This window comes from Aedes aegypti, chromosome 2, assembly GCF_002204515.2.
Source record: "Aedes aegypti strain LVP_AGWG chromosome 2, AaegL5.0 Primary Assembly, whole genome shotgun sequence".
NCBI lineage: Eukaryota > Metazoa > Arthropoda > Insecta > Diptera > Culicidae > Aedes > Aedes aegypti.
Genome location: NC_035108.1, coordinates 58,337,628 through 58,358,140, shown reverse-complemented (window position 1 = coordinate 58,358,140; position 20,513 = coordinate 58,337,628). Strand labels below are relative to the sequence as shown.

General features: G+C 34.9%; 1 protein-coding gene across 2 annotated transcripts in view; it reads right to left on the bottom strand.

Moving 5' to 3' along the window:
• Positions 1-9,495, bottom strand: part of LOC5568100 (serine/threonine-protein kinase 3) — a 48,068-nt gene extending 38,573 nt beyond the window's left edge. Inside the window, exon 1 of one of the 2 annotated variants that reach the window (XM_021840923.1) lies at positions 9,380-9,495. The gene's annotated coding sequence lies outside the window, so the exon portion shown is untranslated. The remainder of the gene's footprint in view (positions 1-9,379) is intronic. The other variant, XM_021840929.1, reaches the window with a different exon arrangement.
• Positions 9,496-20,513: the final 11,018 nt, after the last annotated feature.

Genomic DNA, 20,513 nt, shown 5'->3' with positions numbered 1-20,513 from the left:
TTTGCGGATATTTCACAATAATATGAATGCATCCCGATATAGTATCTGCTTCCCTCAAGTAGTCTCGTACAAAATTGCACAAAAAATTGTACGCAACTCGTGGCAGAATTCGATTATTACAGCACTCGTCGTAATTATTCAACTCGAAAAACCTCGTTGGATAAATGTTCCACTCGTGCTGCGAAAATCATCATTCTGAAACTTGTTCCGTGAACTATACTATTATTATTCATCTTTATTTAGGTGACTTTCGCCCTTGGCGAGTTAAAAGAGTCTCTTCCCGAGATAGTAGCTTATATTCATGCTCTCAGATTTCTTTAAGGTGAAGATGAATAGAAGCCATACCTCAAAATTTCAAGTGCATAAATGTGAAGAATCAGACAACCGATTACACTGAAAATTTGATCGATTGGTCACAACCAGCGAGTGATCCATCGATCAAGTTTTCAAATTGAACGGATATCTGGTTCTCCAGATTGATGCTCTTGATAATTTGATGTGTGGCTTCGATTCGTCTTCATCTTATATTTCGTCGCACTAAGTCAATTAATCAATATGATTGGGTCAAAATATCTCTTATGAGTGGTTTTCAGATCATACTCCCCGGAGCACTTGGTACCTTAGCAGGTGCTCCACGACAGCTCATAACATTTCTACCTTTGCTCGAAAAATTCTTGAGCTAAAACAGGGTGTCTACTCGTTTACAGATATGAAATTCCCTGATATTTCCAGGTTTTTTACAGGTATTGAAAAATAATTCCAGGTTTGAAAAAATCTCCAAAATACATAAATAATTGATGTAAGGTAAATAATAAAATAATTTTAGAAAATATATTTTCAAAGATTGATATCTTTGAAAAAATATGTAACGATAAATTTCAAAGTGTTTTTACCTTCTAAAAACTATCTGTTTTATTCTAAACTTTTAAGCAACATAGGAAAAAATAGGTGATTTTTACTTAATTTCCATGAAAGGTTCATATCAAATGATCTGAAAATGCCGATAATCATCAAAGTCAGATATAAAAAAACAGTCCATTCGAACTCAAGGAAAAAATAGTCTTTTTTTTAAAACGAAATTAAGATTTATGAACATCAGTGACGTACCCGGAGAAAGTTTTGTATTTTTTACTGATTGATATCTTGGAAAACTCAGTGCTGGTAGCGACTTATCGTCTTGAAAATAAAAACTTGAGACACCTCTTGCTTGTAAAAAGAAACAATTATCAGTCAAAACGTGCATTATGAATACAAAAAGAAACCTAACAGGAACCACGACATGAGAGTTAGATTCCTAAGTTAATAAGATTATTTTTAAGACTTTTTTGTAATTCCTCGTGACATTACAAGTATTCCTGCTGTTATTGTTATGTATTCTACCGTTTTCGCAATTATTCCGGAAACTTCCCAATTTTTTTCCTCGCAAGATCACGTCGCATCCCTTGGCGAGAGCAACATTTGAAAACTTACGTCAATCCGTGCACCAGTTTTCAAGCCATTTTGTGACATTACAAACACCACTCCGTTTTTATTCATATACATGTGTCAAAATCGACACTACAAGCAAGAGTAGACTATTCTTGTTGTTTATGGTCGGACATTTCAGAATTCTATACAAAATTTGTGCTTCATGAAAATGTCATTGTGTGAGACGACATTCATTCCACGTTTTTTGTGTTTTTCGATATTCATTCTACCGTTCGTGCTGTGTGCAAGAGGTGACGTATAAGTGTAGAGAAATCGTTTGACAGCTGACCATGGAAGCAAAACAAACGTCGCGAAAAATATCGAATGTTTAACTGGGTTCCTTCATATTTTATTTCGAAGATCTCTTCAGGAGCTTATTTTGAGATTTTTCACGAACTTTCTAAGTAATTCTTACAAAAAAAAAATCGTTTTAAATACCTTCGAAAATTTAATCGGGAATTTTTCATAGAAAATACTTTGGAGATTCCATATCAAAGATCGTTTCAGACATTTTTCAATGAAGCATCAAATTCACCAAAAAATATTTCATTGATTTCCCTAGGACTTCCTCCAACATTTCCGATTAGAGCACCTAATTCGAAACTCCTTTAGGAAAACCTTTCATTTTTTTAATGCTAAATCAATCATTCATACAAGAATATCTTCAGAGAAATGGTATTTTTTTTAGATTGTTTTGGGGAAAGTGTCAAAAACATTTACGAGGAATTTCGAAAGAAAATCCAAGAGTAACCTCTGTTGAAACTTGTATGAGTTCTATCTATTCAATTACAATTTCTGGGTAATGTCCTATAAGACGTTTTGAAGAAATTCTTTGGTGAAATTCGGACTGAATCCCTGAAAAAACTATCTATGAATGATGGGAGCAATAACTGTAATAATTGCTGTAGTATTAATTTATGTGGAATCTTGAATATAGTTTTAAACCATGGAGATTTGGAATTTTTTTTTGAATTTTTTTAGAGAATTCTTTGAACAACGGCAATAATATTTTGATGAAATGTTGGAGAAATGCCGTGAGAAAGTTCTGGAGGAGGAATCCCAGGTCAAATTTTAAGATTTCTTGGAAATGTTTATAATAATATTTTAATAATTAATAGATTTCATTGAACAATGCCTGAATGATTTTTGGAGAAATTCCTGAGAGTAATCGTGAATGAATTTAAGGAAAGAATCCAAATGAAAATGCCTAAAATAAATGAAAAATCGGCGCAGGAATTATTGTAGAGTTTCTTGTAAAAACGTCAAAACGATTTTTTTAAGTCTGGAATAAAAAGAGAACCTGAAAAATCTGTGGGAAATCTTCTAGAAGTAACAAAAAGAGTTATCGGTGGAAATATTAGTGGAAAAGCATCTTGAGAAAATCTTGGGATAATCACTAGAATTTTTTCAGGGTAATCTCTGTGAAAATTACTGCAGTTTTTTTTTTGACTCTGGATTTTGTAGAGACGTCTACTTCTGTCTGAGTGTCAACTAATAATGATCGTTTTATTCTGTGCAGGTAGATACAATATAAATCAGAGATTGCTTAGATCCTACAGATTTTCTGAACCAAGTTCTGAAGAAATTCTTCTAGGCATCATTGAAAAATCACTGGTAGCATTCCTGGAAGTATTCCAGAAGAATTTGAAAGAAAATTTGGAATGCTCACACCTAGGTTTCATATGCTCATGACAACTTTCATGCTACACTCAACTGGAACTTTACTTGCCTTTCCCAACTTAGCAATCTTAAGTTCTGCTTCCTTATTATATTATTTATCTTTATTAGAGTGGCTTTTCGCCCTTGGCGAGTTCACCACTTCTTCTGCTGCCTTGTCTAAACATGTTTTATGCTGAATAAATAAAAATCGTTAAAAGGTTCAAACATGTCAAGTAGCGATTTGATTAAAATTTTTTGATTGAATATATTTTGTGCCACCTAAACGACATTTTCTACCATATTCTACCATGTACTTCTTCTTCTTCTTCTTTCTGGCATTACATCCCAACTGGGACAAAGCCTGCTTCTCAAATTAGTGTTCTTATGGGCACTTCCACAGTTATTAACTGAGAGCTTTCTTTGCCGATTGACCATTTTTGCATGTGTATATCGTGTGGCAGGTACGAAGATACTCTATGCCCTGGGAATCGAGAAAATTTCTTTTACGAAAAGATCCTCGACCAGCGGGATTCGAACCCACGACCCTCAGCATGGTCATGCTGAATAGCTGCGCGTTTACCGCTACGGCTATCTGGGCCCCATCATGCACTACTGCTTCAAAATAATTTACCTGAGTATAGCCGAAATTCTCTGAGAATTCCAGGTTTTTTCCAGGTTGAATAAAATTCCCTAATAATTCCAGGTTTTCCAGGTTTTTCCAGGTAGTAGACACCCTGTCGACAACCCGTTTTAAATTAAAACGGTAGCGTTTGAGTGCTTTAAATATCGAAACTTCAGAAACCTCATGCCTAAAAAAAAACAAATCAAAAACAGAAATAGACCATAAGAAAACAAAAAAACCTAGATATAAATAATGATACAAGAGATATTTCTCTAAAAATAATCAAATTTTTGTTTGCCTAAGACAAGATGTGACAATTAGCGTCTTATTAGTGTTCTTTTTCTCTTTTATGATCTTGCCAGAAATATGGTGCGCATCGATGAAAATTGAGAAGGAGAACAGAGCATAGAAGGAGCCGATTTTATCATACAATAATCATTCATTTACAATTTTGTAGTAATAGAATTTATATCTTTCAATAAGCAAGTCAGACAGAACTTATTTCAAAAATATACATAGCAAGAAGTTATAAATAATTTATAAGAGATTCTATAGGGAATTGGTAAGGATATTGTTGTTGAGAAAATCGTATAGTAATTTCTGATAAAACTACTGCAGGAATTCCTGATGCTCTAAAAACAATATACAATAAAAAACCTCGAAAGGATCTCTGAAAAAAAAAACTTCTGGGCTACTGAAGTCTTGGTAGGTTTCTAGATAAATTACTAAGATGAAAGCCTGTTCACAAATTTCATAACGAAATTGAAATGTTGGATAAATTACTAGGAAGGTTTCCGTAGGAACTTAATGAGGAATAGCTTGTCAAATTCGTTCATAGTTCTCCAGAGATAATTCCCGAAGAAATAACTGCAAAAAATGATAGAGACTCGAAGGGAACTTATGGAAGATTCTATGTAGCGTTTCCAGGAAAATTCTGAAAACGAATTTCCCTTTGGAGCAATTGAAAAAAAAAGTGGAAAAAAAAAACTTTGGAGGAAATTGTTGAATATGGTAAGTTCAGAGTAATGCCTGTGAAAATTACTGTAAGTAGTTGCGTTTGATTTCCGAAAGCATTCTGGAGAACTTCATCTATACATACTTTCAAATTACTGTGAAAATTTGTGGGGAATTGCTAGAGAAATTCTTGAAAGACCCCCAGAGAAGTTCCTCCAGGACTATGAGAAGAAATTCCTCAAGTACCTGTGGAACAATCACGTAAGAGACACTGAAGGTTTTTCAGCGAATACACAAAACGGCGAAAATCAAATACTATTTGTATGTCTAATTGTCGTTTTTTAAGCCTGTAATGAAGCAGCTTTTGTAATGAAAGCTCACATTGTTCGAATTGAAATCGATTGTTTTTAACCTTTTTTTTAAGATCGATTCGGAATGGTCGAAATTTTTAGATTTCAAACATAGTGTCAATATTAATCAGGTTGCTAGGCACAACGATTTTAATTAAAGAAGTGCTCCGTTAGACAAAAAGTCTGTAAACCCCTGATGCCATCGAAACCTATTCATGATCGAATCAAGCATACGAAATATTTTAACTAGCAATATACACATTCAGATTGCATTTGTCAGCTCAGCAACTTTTACTGAAATATTTTCTGTTCAATTCATGTTATTAATAAGTTTTCATACCAAGTTAATTCTGCTGGATCATACGAATAGGTTGCATTTTGAAACACTCGTTTGTAATAAACGCTTGTAAAGCAAAATTGTCCACCACAATTTTAGCTTTTATTGACATTGTAGTTTCTAATTTAATATTATAAATTAACCAATATTATCTACTAGTGGTCCTTCCTCATATTGCCATCAAGTAGGCTGTTAAAAGTGGCATGCAATCTCCCATACAAAATGACAAATTTATTTTCTCCCGTTTTTCCGACTATTCCGAAAATTTTCCCAAATCTATTCTACAAACGAACACGTCGTAATAGTTCAAGAACTCAACTATGAAAAAATAAGCTAAGTCGGTTGACTCGTTCTCAAGCTATTTCGTGGCGTACAAAAACGCTACCATTTTTATATAGATGGAGGAAATTTGACAAATATTAAACAGTCTAAAATAAATTTAAAAAATAGTCCATTAGGGTGCGGCTTATTTATCAAAAGTTATCAAAACCATAAATTCGTGTGCTCTTATGAACTCAAATCACATAGAAAGAGAAACCTCGAATTTTGAGCCAACAATATTACGATTTAGAGGTGGCGCAAGCGACTTGAATGTGAATTTTTAAGTTATAAAATATTGCCTTCAGTGAAGTCTTCAAGACATTGTTATTTTTTAACCAATTTTGAGGCTCTTAGCATCATTCTCTTCAAAATTAAATTTGAGAAAAGTTTGTAGAATATAAAATCTCTAAATGTCTAAAATTAAAACTAGTCTTAGTTAAAAGTAGTTTTCTTAAAATTTTCCAATGCTCATCCGATTCCAGATCTTTTTAAATGCTTTTGAAGCAAATTTAGTTGTTTTCGAACTGTGTATGCAAAAAAAAAATTATAATATTGTTTTGATTTAATTATCTAACAAAAACTACCCAAAACATGATCATCTCATGAAAAAAAATCGAATTGCTGATTTTTTTCGCCGGAAATTACATTTATACTATTTAACTGAATTTTTCGAGCAATTATGAGTTGAATAGTGCATACAGTCGACTCTCCACAACTCGATGTTCTATAACTCAATGGAATTTCCGATCTTTTCATATTGCCATACATCGTGGCGATGTTTTCAAATAATAGTTCGTTAAACATTATCAACAAAATAATATTGCTTTCTCACAATTGTTCCTCAGATTTTGTGATTTCTTGTGTCGTTATATTTTATAACTCGATAATTCACGTCGATGGTCCCTTGAATATCGAGTTATAGATAGTCGACTGTATATGTTTTCTAAATATTAAACATATTGTTATTATATTATTTATTAAAAACTAGTGGTCCCGGCAAACTTCGTCTTGCCATCAAGTAGGCTGTTGAAAAACGTCAAGAAATCCCCCATCCAAATTGCCCCTTCATCTTCTCTCGTTTACCCCATTATTCCGGCGACTTTCCTGAACGTTTTCCTCTCACGAACACGTCGCATCCCTTGTGGAGGGCAACAGTGAAAAACTTGCGTCAATCCGTTGACCCGTTCTCGAGCCATTTCGTGACATACAAACACCACTCCATTTTTATTTATATAGATTGCTTCTAAGGCCTTTTTGAAGGATCACCAAATGAAAAAAAACAGTTTTATGTTAAGTACTTTGGCAGTATCTATAGCAGGCTCGAGAACTGTGATCACAATTTGCCACAGTTCATCGATTCTGCCAGTCAACCAAAACACAACGCAGCAGCAGCATCAATATTATGGATCCGACAGAAATAAGGACAAACATTTTTTTTTAAATATATTTCTTCTCAATTTCCAAGTGTCGCGACTAATATTGGATTAGTGCGCTGTGTTCATCAACATCGTAAGAATGCAGCGCCATACATGTCATAATAACAGATATGTCGGGAACGAGTCAAACGTCGCGTGTCCCACACGCGCGTTCCGATTTGGTGGGCGCAATACATACCATCAGGCGTTGCGCTGCCAACGGTTCACACACTGTTTGACTGTTTTGTCCTTCCACTATGACCGTTTTCGGGCAGCCATCTGGTGGAAAAATGTTAAATAATTCAATCGCTAATATTTCGCGTGTGTTCTCAATTAATTGAAATCTTTTAGCGCTAATAGCAAGAGCACAATCATTCCGTCGCGATACATATAAACAAGTTCAATTTCATGCTGCCTTTATCGAGCAAAAATGCAAAACCCCGAAAAGCGGAAAAATCGTGTTACTACTGTGCTCGAGTCATTTCGCATTCGGGTTTGAAAAAAACGTTAGGAAGAACAAGATTACAGTTTTGAAGAGCCGTGACATTTTTTTTGTTTTGAACGGTCATGGTTTGCTTTGGATTTTGATGGTCGTGTAGAAAAATGTGAATGTCGAGGTGGTAAATGTTTGCGACAGTACATTTCCCATCACTGCTTTGAACAGAGTATTGCATGTTGTTTTTCAAAATTATGAATTTTCGCATTGAACAATATAGAGTTGGAAAATATGACACAGTAGTAACAAGTTTGCAACCGTGTGCCAACTACAAGTCCCCGTACCCTAACACCATGGATCATAGGGAAACAAAAACGGAAAAAATCGGCAAACCCGACCGCCGCACGAAAGCCTATGAACTTATACGTAGTATGATCCTGTTATTGTTGCAGTGGGGGCGAACAAGCAAGGTAGAAGATACATGCATATATCGAGCAATATAGCACGCTTCTGCCGTATGTGTGCGCGCACTAATGAAAATGGAAGTGTCTCGCAGTGGTACAGCAAGCGCCCCACTCCACTTAAGGACCGACGTTTGGGGACGACGACGTCGACGACTCCTTTTTTGACGCGCTGCATAACCTTTTCTAGAATCGGCAGCAGGGTGGCCCATAATTATTGAACTACAAAAATCTTGAGTTACTCCCTCCAAATTCATTGATTGGTATTTCTGGAAGCTACTGTGAAAGGGTAAAGGCTCTAACGCAATGATAGCGGAACGGAAAACGGAACCGGTTCGCCAGCATGAATCACAACATCTCGACTGAGCTGTCAACGAATAAAAGTGAATCATCACAAAGCCGACAAGGACATTGTAGCTCATGCTGGCGAACCGGTTCCGCTTTCCGTTGCCGTTCCGCTATCATTGCGTTTGGGCCTTAAGAGGAATTCGTTATCTCTAAGGTCCCTCCTTTGCGATTAAAGTTTGTATGGATCCATTCTCGAGAAAATCGACCAAATATATAAAAAGCTGTTCCAGCATCATTTTATAACACAAAATGCGCTGTAGTTGATAAAATCCTTTCGTTAATGACTTGAGGATTCTCTTATCTATAGAAAATAGTCTACGTCTGCAATAAACCGGAAGTCATTCCACAACAAAAAAAAATATCAAGATGTGTTGTTACAAAATAATAAATTGTTATCGAATTACATCTGAATGTTGCTTCGACATTCAATAACAATAAGTTTTATTGTGTCCAATATGTTTTATTATTGTTAACATAACGACTTTCGGTTTGCTACAGTTTCTTTTCTATTGAGAGGAGATAATCATTAATAAATCATATACATCATATAATAAAAAATGTATTTGTAACAGTTTTTCCCATATATTTGGTCAATATTTTGACCCTTTTTTAGTTTTTAAGGATTTCATTTAAACATTCACAGCAGCATCTGGAGGTACAAGTGGAAAAATTTTGGGGATGACTCAAAAATTTTACAGCTGATTTTTTTCATACAAAATGGGCCACCTTAATCAACAGCGAGTATTTGCCACCCGCTCCCTTCGACCGGGTATGATATGGAGTGATGGTGGTCTGAGCGACACAACACTTGACGAAGAAGAAAACGAAGCAACTATCCACGCACAAAGCAGACTACGCCGAAGAATGCAATTACAACAAAGAATGACCCGACTTTCGATGCGATAAACCGCATCAACTCGAAATACCAAACTCGCGCGAATAAACTTAAGCGTTCGATCACATTTTCCGATTTTCTTCAGCCGTTTTTTAAAGTCCAAAATAAGAATACCTCACTGAAACGGAGCCGATTTGCCGCGGGTGATTGACAACAACGTTGCTATCTCGCGGCCGATTTTTGCAGACTGGATCTAGAGATACCTTTGACGAGTCGAGTGAATGAACGAGATGATACATACATACTTCAACGAACTCCTGCTGCTTTGCAACCTAGAATTGTGCTGACAGACTGCCCGCCGGTTATTCGATTGTGTGCGTGAGGATTTGTGTTGACGTTGGAAACAGATGTCAGAAAGCTTGGAAAGAAGGTATACCATATGGCTGATGTGGCTGCATACTGCTGTCGGACATGTTGGTTTTCTAGGGGTGATTGAAAATTTGCAGAAACTGTAGTTCATACAAATACAATACAAATACAATACAATACAAATACAATACAAATACAATACAAATACAATACAAATACAATACAAATACAATACAAATACAATACAAATACAATACAAATACAATACAAATACAATACAAATACAATACAAATACAATACAAATACAATACAAATACAATACAAATACAATACAAATACAATACAAATACAATACAAATACAATACAAATACAATACAAATACAATACAAATACAATACAAATACAATACAAATACAATACAAATACAATACAAATACAATACAAATACAATACAAATACAATACAAATACAATACAAATACAATACAAATACAATACAAATACAATACAAATACAATACAAATACAATACAAATACAATACAAATACAATACAAATACAATACAAATACAATACAAATACAATACAAATACAATACAAATACAATACAAATACAATACAAATACAATACAAATACAATACAAATACAATACAAATACAATACAAATACAATACAAATACAATACAAATACAATACAAATACAATACAAATACAATACAAATACAATACAAATACAATACAAATACAATACAAATACAATACAAATACAATACAAATACAATACAAATACAATACAAATACAATACAAATACAATACAAATACAATACAAATACAATACAAATACAATACAAATACAATACAAATACAATACAAATACAATACAAATACAATACAAATACAAATTACAAATTTATTAAATTCAAGAGCTTAAGGCTGTGTCCAGATTATTTTGGAATCTCTGCAGTTGGATAAGTTTAGAATTTTTTATCTGCTTCTTGTGAAGAATATCAGAAAAAATGCAGGAGAAATTTGTAGGAAAATCCCTTAAAATGTTCTAGTTAAATTCCCGGAAGAATCTCTGCAGTAATATTTGAAGGAAAAATCCTGATGACGTGTCTTGGGAAATCCTTCTCTGGAACTGGCCTCAGTGAAATTCTAGATGAAATTATTGAGAGATTCCAATGGAAATGCTTTTAAAGTCTTCGAAAGAATTTCAGATGAGAATCGTTAACATATTTCTGAAATTTCTATAGGATTTTCTTACAAAATATGTTTTTAAAAGTTGTCCTAAGAGGAACTATTGTATGATTATTATGATCTTCATTATAAGTTGGATTAGTTATGGATTTTTTTTTTAAGAAATTCATGTAGGCATGTCTGAAAAAATTGCTCTGATTGAAAAAAAAAGCTCTGAATTCGTGAGCAAAATATGTGGAATTTCGATAGGATTTTTAGAAACTTCTTTGAATATTTTGTGGGCTTCGTGGCCATGCGATTAGTGTTCCCATGCATTAAGCCGCACTATGCTGAGGAGTGAGGGTTCGATTTCCACTAACTTTTCGTGAGAAATGTTTTCCGACTGTGCCACTGCACAGTGGTCCAGAAAGCAGATTTACGCGGAAAGATGCATTTAGTGCTTGAAAATGAGAAATTAGACGGAAACTGTTTTTCCAAAGTTGTTTGTATTGGTTAGGGCCTTTGTTGGGTATTATACAAAATTATATTTCCATATCAATTGTATAACTAACTTTCTCATTTGTAGAAATTATGGTACCGTAATCCGGGGTAACATTGATCAGTTTTTTGGATGTTTATAGATATTTTCAGTTGAAAATGCAAATGTTGCAAGTTTTATATTTTCAAAACAAGCACTGGCACCCATCGCACTCATGACTATATACTGTATTTTGTTTACTGAAAGTTTTAAGCATGATTAAAAAAAAAATGTTTTATGTTATTACTTTTCATTAGCTGATATGGGGTAGCATTGATCTTCCATGCAAACAATGGTTGATTATACTGAAAATGTCATTATATACTAAAAATCCCTGGACCTACATATGAAGGCCAAACTCTTACAAGTCATTTACTTTTTGAGTTACAGTCGCCTCTCCATACCTCGATGTCGAAGGGACCATCGAGATAAGGAGAGATCGAGACATAGAACATTAATTTAATGAACACTAGATTGAAAATCACTCCGTTACTAGGAAAATAATAAACAAACAAACTTCTTTTCGAGTTTCCAAATTGTTCTGAATCGCTTAAATCTGGTCTAGAAACCTTAGATAATGTTCATATCGACATATGGTGTGAAAATTGGCATCAAAAAATCAACAGGAATACATCGAGATAAGGAGATATCAAGATAAGGAGGAAATCGAGATATGGAGAGAGAAATCGTATGCAGAATGAAGGAACCGAAGCAATCATCGACATAGGGGAGATATCGAGATGTAAAACATCGAGATGTGGAGAGTCGACTATGTTTTAAAATTAATAACACTTTAAACCGAGGAATTCTTCATAGTAATTTGTCAATTTCGTCGAACTGAAAATACTTATGAAAATTTTGACACCATAATCGTTTTCGTTAATACCATTTTCAGTAAACACCGCATTTCTTTGCTTATATAATTTGCAGAACTTATGTAAGATATGCATCTTTGGTAGTATCATACTCAAGGAAACAATAGTTTTGAAAAGTTAAAAAATTTACCCACGAATAAAACTCAAAACAAAAACGGTTTTTTTAATAACTCATGAATATGAGAAAGAGAAGCGCTATTCATGCATTAAACATATTTTATAGATAAAAGTCAATTCTCACTTCTTACTAAGATCGACATTCCGATCAATGTTACCCCGTTTTACGGTATACATGTTTCAACAAAATTATAAACCATTAAATTTCAAACAACATTGCCGCTAATGAAGCCTTCAAAGAAGTTGTTCGTAATTCAGTTTTGCACCTTCTTAGGACAAAACAGTGAAATAGCCTGGTCCTTATTAAAGTTTTGATGTTGGACCAAATATTTATTATTTGTAGAAATTTGTGATTGTGGTTTTAGAAAATATTATTATGAACAACGTTGCCTATTACACTTTTGATCTAACTCTTCATTTAAGCTAAGTAAATTGATTCTGAAAGTTTTAAGTGAACATAAATATCAGTTTTTAAATCTAACTTGTTTGTTTTCAGTTTAAGTGAATTTGAACTTCAGAAGAGTTATAGAGGAAGTAATAGTACACATTTTTGCTGAAAATATCAAGTCTGTAATACTTGACATATTATGGTTATGAGCAAATTTTAGTGAATAACTATGACATTTTTAGATGCCTAATGGAGTTGGTTTGAAAAAAAAAATCCTTTGGCGGCATTCAAAAAGCTGCACATTGAGGAATTTTTAGTGCAAAAACTGTAAGAACGTATTTTTTTTTAATTGTTAGAATTTACTTCGAAAATACCCTTTAAAACTCGAAATTTGCCTGTAACTCACAAGCTTTCTACGTTATTGGCGTGCTACCTTCAGCAAAGAAGTTATCTGTTATCTTCAGCAAAGTTGTAGGCATTAACAAGATCTACAAATTTTCCATATACTGTCTTTTGGAGAAATGTGAAATAAAAAATGCAAAATGCAATATATGTTCTAAGTATTTGGCTTCACATTTTCCAAAAAAAAAAAATGTTTCCGAAAAACTTGTAGATCTACTTAAAACCCACAACTTTGCTGATAGCAGCATACCGGTTACTTTACAATCTTGTGAGTTACACTCTGACTGAACTAAAGACCATCGTTTAATGATTAGGTTCACTCTGACTGAACAATTTCTAGGAAAATAACAATCATTTAATGCTTCTATGGTCAAACTGGCTGCATATATTTAAGATAAACAGACAATAAACATCCTTCGACATCAGAATTGTAAGTTCTTCAGTACCGTAGCCCGGAGTAACATTGATCATTTTTATGGATATTTCTTAAAAATTTCGCTTGAAAATGAATATGTTGCAATTTGTATATATTTGAAACAAGTACCGACACCCATTGCTTGTGTCTATAGACTATATTTTGTTTTCTGAAAGTTTGAAGCATGTTTAAAAAAATTTTTTAAGTGATATTTCTATTTAGCTGATATGGGGTAACATTGATCCCCAAGAAAACAACGTGCGGTAATATTGAAATATCATTCTTTACTAAAACCATGGTCCCTGAAGCCGAATATGAAGGCCAAATTCTTACAAGTACAAGTCATTTATAGTTACAGTCATAGTCATTTATTTATTTTATAATTAAGAACATCATTAATTGTGTAATACGCCTAAATGTAGGCATTTTCTTAAGAAAATTCTGCATTCTTTATAGTAATTTTTGAATTATGCTCAACTGACCATATTCATGAAAGTTTTGACAACGGAATCGTTTTCGGCGATCTCATTTTCAGTAACAATTGCATTTTTCTTGCTCATATCGGTTTCTGAACTCATGTGAGACATGATTGTTTGATCGTGTCATCCATAATCATGAAAATCATTGTTTTCAAAAGTTACGCATGAACACAACTAAATTTTCGCAAAAACCTTATTGTTTATTAGCTCATAAATAGAAGAAAGAAAATCACCATTTATGCATTGAAAATATTTCATCGATAAATGTTGATTCGAGCTCTTTGCGAGGAGGGTCATTGCGATCAATGTTACCCCGGATTACGGTAACCCAGTTCTTCAAACCCGAAACAAGTGACATTACAATAGCTAGAAAATTACAGTTTTGTAGGGTCAGGGCATTGAAGACCAGAAATATTCAAATATGTGTTCAGTCAGAGTGGACCAAGTGAAAATCTTGAGTATCGGCCAAAATATGCTGGTCCAGGGATTGAATCCTGAGAAAATTGAGAGAATCGCTCACGTATCGCTCTCTGTAACTATCATAACATGCTGCACATTATGAGAGACTGTTTATCGTATACTGCTACAACTTTGATCAGATTGGGGGGATAGTAGTGCATGATAAAACCCCTCTAAACATGCTCCAAGCCTGGGGACACTATTGCTATTGGAAGTTCGTGGATTGTTTATCGTGCCAGTAAAGAAAAACACCTATCCCCAACGGTAAACAAGCGAGAAAAATGGATTTTATCATCGCTCTCTCTTTGGGGCTCTCGCTCGCTGCTTCCATTTATCAGACTTGTTACACCTTGCGATACAATGACGATCGTGGACCGCAACAGATGGGATGTTTTTCTTTGCTTGCTATGATCGTGCTTCATACTCAAATGAGAGCGAATTCTGCAATGTCTGTGCTGGTCCAATAAGCGATATCTAGCACATTCCTTACAGACATCATAGAACTACCAAACATTTCTATCGGACTCTGGAATCGACTCAAAACTGCAATAATCAATCAGTTTATTACTTTTTTACACTTGGTTCACTTTGTCTGCACAGAAATTGTTCCTATATCTGACCACCTATCCAAATATGGTAAATGGACAAAAATCAAAATCAATGCATCGAATTAAATAATGTTTATAAATTTCTATTGACTGATGAGAAGAATAATAATTTGATGTGGAAAAACCTAACAAATCACTTGAAATGTCTTTCATTTCCTATCATTTTTCAGCGCACTTATCATTTTCGCTGATATGGTAATTAGCACTTGATCCACTCTGACCGCTTAATTTTTATCGATTTTTAATGATCATTGTAATTGTAATTGTATTTATTAATCTTACGATAACCAGCTTTGACATTTTTATCGGGTCAAGGAAGTCACGAAATGAAAACTACATATTGGAGAACCAGTAAATAACAATTTTCATGATTGCCAATTGGAAATTATTGATGAATCAGTATAGTGCTCGTAGGGCAGATTTCAAGGTAGAAACAGAAGGTTTCGTGTTAATATCGACAGGAAGAGCGTTCCAAACAGCTACTCCGTAGTTTAGCAGACTCTTCCTTACAGTGGTTGTGTTCGTTGGCATCGTGAAACTTCGCGTTCGATCCATTTGGCTTCTGGGAAGATGTTGTTGTATGTATTCTGGTACAGTGTTAAACCATACTTGTCTCATGAAGCAGCAAATGCGATGGTGATAACTGTCGGGCAGATCTTGTCCAACTATTGCGGTTCTTACAGGTACGGTGGTTGTTCGGCTTCTCATGTTGTAGACGAACCTTAGAGAAGCTTTGTAGCATTTATGAAGCGTCTCTTTCTGTGCTGCTGATAGCCCTGGGAAGTTAAGCCCTGTCCATGTTAAGCCCATGATTAACAACTTTGTGGTTGAACTGAATAGTCTCGTCGCACATTCAAAACTGGGACAGGTTCATTTCCGTTTTTGCTTGTGTCTTTTTAGAATTAGGATGGAGCCCGTTAGCGTAAGCCCATTCCTCGATAGTGGCCAGGTCTTGGTTGATCGTCAGAATAAGCCTATTTATTTCGCTAGTCGGACCAGAAATATAAATTTGTAGGTCATTGGCATACATGTGATATTCACACTGCAGGTTATTTGGAAGGCTGTCGATGAATAGGCTAAACAAGAGAGCACTAAGGCACGATCCTTGAGGTGTACCTGCGGTAAGCTGCCTATGTTGAGAAAACTTATTTCCCAACTTCACTACTTGGCTTCTGTTCCATAGGAAGGATCCGACGAGGTCACATGCAGATTGGGAAAATCTAAACTCTTCAGCTAGTTTGGTTTGTAGTAAGTTGTGTCTGACACAGTTAAACGCTAGGGAGAAGTCGACTAACACCATGACTGTGCAGTGGTTTTTATCTAAACTGCTGAACACATCATGGGTGACTTTAGTCAGCGCTGTCGTCGTACTATAAAACTTCCTGTATCCTGACTGGTGCTTAGCGAGGAACGGTACACTCGACAAATGTTCGTTGATTTGGGCAAGCAAAACCTTTTCGAACACTTTTGATATGGCCGGCAAGACGCTAATTGGGCATAAATCCTTCGGATCCATGGGATGTGAAATCTTCGGAATGGGGATGATGATCGCCTTTTTCCACGCAGCAGGAAATGACCCTGACACAAGAATTGAATTGAACAAGTGAACCAGCAGCAAATGAATTGAAACAATTGAACAAATGAAAGGGCAGAGCATTTTCACAAATGATATAGGTATTCCATCGGAACCTGTAGCATTGGATTCGATTTCAGCTATACGAAGAACTACTTCAGCTGAATTGGTATGATGGAAAGTGAAATTCCCATATCTGGGTATGGCGTGGTGCTGTTCAGGAGGCTGGGCCGGTGTACCCCATAGATTAAGATGTCCATCTGAAAAGAACTTGTTCAGAAGATCGACATCAATTGCTTCATCCACATGATTTTTCTTGCTGTTATTGTGTATTCCATCTCGGCGTAAATTGCTTCCAAAATAAATTTGTTACATATCTCTCGCATTTTACAGCATCCATCAAATCTGATCAAAGTGAAACGGAGTTTAAGTAATTTCGCATCTAATGGAAAATTAATCAAATTTTTCCAAGTTTTGTACTTGGTCCACTCTGACTTAACGCCGAACAACTATCCTTTACTCGATATTTCGTATAGATATCGAGTTAGAGAACCATAGCAAAATTTGGTTTTCATGGCTAACTCGATGCGATCCCTGGAATTGCGGTTGCACTGAATTTATATTCTGTAACTCGATACTAGAGATTCAATGCCGGACCCGACCCGAACCCGGGATAATAATTGAAAGGCAAACCCGGACCCGAAATTTGTTGAAATAAAAACCCGAAAAAAAACCCGAGCTCGAAAAGATGGTAAATTTATCGTTTCTGATGCATCGAGAAGCTTTCAGGTTGCTACTCTGTTTACAATTCTTACGAAACCCGACCGGACCCAAACCCGAATCAACTCGACTTTTTTCAAGCCCGAACCCGATAATTTTGTAGCCTTCAAACCCGACCCGAACCCGAAAAATTTCAAATTTTCAAACCCGAACCCGACCCGAACCCTAACTCGATGGTCCCTTCAATATAAAGTTATGGAGAGTTATAAAATCCTTATCGGCGAGAATAAAAAACGCACATTTTTCCTGTTAAATTGTAGATTCGGACCATTGTGCAATTTGAGCTGCTGCGACAAATAAAACGTTTTTTAAGGCTAAGTAACCCGTCGTTCGTGTTGGCAGACATGTTGACATATCAGCTGGAAGTTCAATGCAATAAAACTGAGTCCTCATAGCTCATATTGATCAGAAAAAGTATCACTATATGCGTTGACATGCAGAAAGTAAGCTGATACTTTTTCATATGCGTCAGTGCCAATACCAACTGATTATCATTAATTCGAAACTGTGACATGATTTAGCAACAATCAAACTCATCGTACTAATTTTGATGACGGCCTACTTCGCCCTAAACCAACGACGAATGCAAAAACGACAACTATGAGAAAGAATGGCCTTGATTAATAATCACGAAAGCGCACTTAAAAATATAAGATGTAGGCTAGAAGTAGACTAAGTTAAGTAGGTACTATAGTAGTAGGGAAGAAATGTGAAGAAACAGAAAAAGAAGTAATGCATGAACAAATTGTAAATTATGAGATCAGTAAAAATATTTATCATCAGTTGAATAACAAATTCATACTCTATTTGAGTTGAGTCTGAAACCTATAACTCGTAATTATTACAAAATCAGGAAGTAATTTTGCCCAAACAATATTACTCGAAGAAGGAATGAAGAAATTAAATCGTCTATACACGTGAGGATGCTCGACAGAGATTCCCCCCATTCAGAGATAACTCCAAGATATGACTGCGTCAAAGCGTCATTACAATCCATCATCGCACACGCCAAGTAAACCGTCAGTCTCCGTCCCGACTTGATCGTCCCATTTTCCAATTTCTCTCACTTTTCGCCTTAGCAAGTTCTCTCGCGCCGACTGACGATGGACCTGCCGCTGCGTCTACCGAGAACAACCCGACTGGCCCTCAGCGCGCATGTCTAATTCCCATGGATCGAGACGAAGTAATCAGCGAACGAAAAACCACACAAGACGCATACGCAACGGACGTGCGTAAGTAAGCCTAGTCCCCTTCCGTGTCGAAGCATCCAAGGCATTTCCGTTAGGAAAACTACTCCGAGCCAGCCTAATCCAGATGGATCGGATGATGCTTGTACGCACGGACAAAAGCGATGATGACCGTTGAGGAGACCGGTTCGTCTCAATCATCGCCACAGAGAAGCCTGCCGTCCACTTCGTCATAGTCGTTCATCAGCGGCATCGGTGGTCTCCCTAAGAGTAACAGCGTGTTGAGGGGACGACCAATAAACACGTGGTCATTCAGGTGGGAAGATCTGGTCAAAGACCACGGTCCATTTAAACTTTGTTTTTTTATGGACAACAGACCATGAGGGGTGGAAGAGGTCTTACTTAATATGAAAAAAAAAAAGATCACGTGGTTTATGGACAGTCTCTAAATGACTTCTAATTGACTATATAGGAGTAAATTATCATTAAATTATTCAATACGGTTCATCCATATCAGGTCGTTTCAATCCAACAATATCAATATTTTGTCCCCTTAACACTCCGGCAGCTATGACTACTTTCACTTACACGAAGTGCTGTGACCCAAAATTAGTTGGAACGGTATTTTCAACTCGCTATATCTCAGTGAGTTTTCATTCGATTTCTAATCTTTTTTCACGTATCAATTTTCCCAGGTATTAAGATTACTGCAATATGTTGAGAACTCAAATTTGTACAGTATTATAATCTTGAGAACTGAAAAACCCGAGGCAAGTCTTAAAAAAATGCTGTTTTTTGCAAATAACTTTCTTTTTATCGCGAAGATCTACACATATTTTTTGCTAAAAATGAGCACAATCTTATAAGATATTAGAAATTGAAAACTTTTTGGTAATTTATCTTGAAAAGAACCACACAATCTTCACAAATTTACGTATAATACAAATAAAATGCTTATTTTGTTTGTAACTTGAAATTTATCGACCAATACATATTATCACCTTCAAGTGTACATATGTATTTAGTGAGCAACTTTCCAGAACATTTTTGTAAGTTTAACTTTTAAGACACTACAAAATTTTCACTAAAATACGTATAAAACAGAGAAAATGCTAATTTCTCGTGATAACCAATACATATTATCACTTTCAAATGTACATATGTATATAATGAACAACTTTGCAGAACAATGTTGTAAGTTTAACTTTCAAGACACTACAAAATTTTCACTAAAATACGTATAATACAGAGAAAATGCTCATATTTGTTTGTAACTTGAAATTTCTCGCGATGATCAATACATATTCTCACCTTCAAATGTACATATGTATTTAGTGAGCAACTTTGCAAAAAAAATTTGTTATTTAAACTTTCAAAAGACTACAAAATTTTCCCAAAACTACGTATAATTCAAAGAAAATACACATTTTTGTTTGTAACTTGTAATTTCTCGTGATAACCAATACATATTATTACTTTCAAATGTACATATGTATATAAAGAGCAACTTTGCAGAACAATGTTGTAAGTTTAACTTTCAAGACACTACAAAATTTTCCCAAAACTACGTATAATACAAATAAAATACACATTTTTGTTTGTAACTTAATTTTTCTCGCGATGACCAATACATATTATCACTTTCAAATGTACATATGTATTTAGTAAGCAACTTTGCAGAATAATTTTGTAATTTAAACTTTCAAAAAACTACAAAATTTTCCCAAAACTACGTATAATACAAAGAAAATACACATTTTTGTTTGTAACTTGAAATTGGTCGTGATAACCAATACATATTATCACTTTCAAATGTACATATGTATAAAGTGAACAACTTTGCAGAAAAATGTTGTAAGTTTAACTTTCAAGACACTACAAAATTTTCCCAAAACTACGTATAATACAAATAAAATACACATTTTTGTTTGTAACTTAAA